We start from the raw sequence: 2843 nt of genomic DNA on the forward strand, positions 1-2843 counted from the left end.
TTACAAGATAATGCAAAAGCAGTCACGGATCCAAAAAAGAAGAGAAAAGAAAGATTAAAAAATAATATTTAAAAAATAGAGAATGAAATAAAGAATCTGTTAGAGTTGATATTAAAAAATGAATAGCTAAAATAGATAATTGTGCTTTTTAACTGGGTAAAATATCTCTTACTAAGTAATACTATTCTTTATATTCATTTTATCAAGTCAGCAAGTGTGATAAATGTGCACGAATAATAACATTGCCCTTTTAATAACAAACATGTAGTATATAAAAGAATTAAAAACACAAAGTCATCATTTTTTTCAGTTTGATTTTACCCCATTCATTTCCCTGCTCCAATCACTTCCAACTTCCAAGCCAAGTGAAGCACACTATGCATATTGCGTATCCTGCCCAAAAAAGAAGGCAAGAAGACGAAGAAGCAAAGTCTTGGTCAATAATTATGTAATGACCAAAATGGTCACCATCCACCCATTGTTCATCCTATGGTCTCCTAATTAAAAACCCCATATGGGTATTGGGTATTTTTGTCAAATTCAAACTGATCATATTCCTTTCTTCAAGCTCCATCGGCTTAAACAAGAAGCAGCAAAAGCTTCTAGACCTGCAAATTGCAGAAGAAAACTCAAAAACGATGGCCAGTGGAAGAAGGGTTGCAGACATCATAGGATTGAGGGAAGATCAGCTAATCAATAAAGCTTGTTATTGTGCCATGAAAGCTCACAAGTCTCCGGAGAATCCATATATTCTTGAGAAAACTCTTGGTTCACCAGAGACCATCCTCTTCAGCTTTCCTGGGTCTTGGTCTGTAAGCGATTGGTTTGCTCAAAAGCCCTTTGGGGAGACCAAGATCAATCGATCAGGCGATCCACCGAAGTTTCCTTCTCTGAGAAGCATAGGCAACGATGAAGTGGCCACCGTTAATGAAGCCTTTCTGCGGAGATTTGAAGACAAGATCTTGGGGAGCTCAGATTTTCAAGATAAGGTACACTGTTTGCTTCTTTTTTCTGCAATGAGCTTCTCTTCTGCTATAATTTGCCGGAAAAATGCTACTTTTTTTTCAAATGATCTGGTCCGTTGAAGAAATAACTAAGTTTAGATTATTATAAATGAACGTGGAATAAGAATTTAGAAAAAAGTTCGGAATTTTTAGTATTTCTCAATTTGTCGACATATGTTCCATGTTTTGTCAAACATATGTAGGATGCTGTTTTCATCCACTTGCCAATCACATACGGCCATGTCAATTAAGACTCGTTTGCTGATTAGTCTTTTTAATGAGAAATGCTAAAGGCCCAACTTTTTTGCCCAACAAAAGTCCAACTTTTACCCTTTATTTTTTTTCTAAAAAAAACAAAATGAAAAATTGAAAAAATGTCTGAAGCAACCCTATCTATTTTTTGCCTTTCTTTTATTTAATATTTTTTTTAAAATGAAAAATAGTATTTTTCTTCATAATAATGACATTTTCTTGAAAAAAATGACATTATTATGAAAAAAATACCAATTTTCATTTTTTAAAAAATACCAAATAAAATAAAGACAAAAAATAGATAGGGTTGCTTCAAACATTTTTTCCATTTTTTATTTTATTTTATTTTATAAAAATAAATAAGGCAAAAGTTAGACTTTTGTTGGGCAAAAAAGTTGGGTCCCTATCATTCCTCTATGAATAATTATACATCGTGAAACACTTCTTATTTCTCACTGTAAATACATTGAATGAAGCAATTATATATATATATATATATCGAGCTGAGTTTATACGAGTTTGCTTCGTTTAATATTCGAGCCAAAATTTGTATTCACAAACGGCTTATTTAACAATTGAGTCAAGCTTATACGAGCCAATCTCAAGTTCGTTCGTGAGCGGCTTCGCTTGCTTAAACCCTTATTATGCACTACCTGGCAAAAGGCCCCTAATAAGGTAACTATTGGCCCATGGACTGCACGATTTGCTAGGCCCATACTCAGTATTGCAGAATGGAACCCACGTGTGAGGTGCAATTGACCACTTTCTCCTAGTGAGTAGTGATGCAAGGGCCTCCACTTGCACGTGCAATGTCCTCCTCTATGTTCACATGGGGATGATGGTTGTGCAATAACTCACTTCTATTTTCGGCTTGAAAAATATTAATTCTTTTATTAATAGAGACTTACTAAAAAAACTGAATTAAAAGAATATCCAGTTAGTTATATTGGATGTATATTTTTGTCATTTCAAAAAGTTAAAAAACAAAAATACCCTTTACATATTACTAATTCGATATTTTCTAGTTCACATAAACTGGAAAGGATTATGTTCCAACTAAACTGATGTATAGCTCATTTATTGGTAGTCGTTACATTTCTCTTAAGTAATTTTTTTTTTTTTTCAATGAATAAGCTACACATCAATTTAACAAGTTTTTATTAATAAAAGAGTTAGTACCCATAGCATTTTTCTTTGACATTTGCATCAAATGGCGGTCACCTCTCTATTTTGTTAGAGTGACTTCTTTGTTTTTGGTTAACTATTTTTTTTTTTAATAATTTTTAGGGTTAAATACTCCATACCCTCTAAGGTTTCCCAACTTTATTTTTTCCCCCATGTGGTTTCATTTTTATCACAGGAGGTCCCTGTGGTTTTGATAAGTGACCAAGTTAGTCCATCTGTTAGTTGACCGTTATGATTGACACGTGGACCAATCAGACGTCGACACGTGGCACATATTTAATTTTTAAAAAAATTTTAAAAAATGTATATATTTTTTTTTAAATTAAAAAAAAAAAGAAACGGAAAAAAATTGGGGGTGGCTCGACCACCCACTTTGGCCATGGGGGTGGCCGAAACCACCCC

This window comes from Corylus avellana, chromosome ca3 (genome assembly GCF_901000735.1).
Source record: "Corylus avellana chromosome ca3, CavTom2PMs-1.0".
In the NCBI taxonomy this organism is placed as follows: Eukaryota; Viridiplantae; Streptophyta; class Magnoliopsida; order Fagales; family Betulaceae; genus Corylus; species Corylus avellana.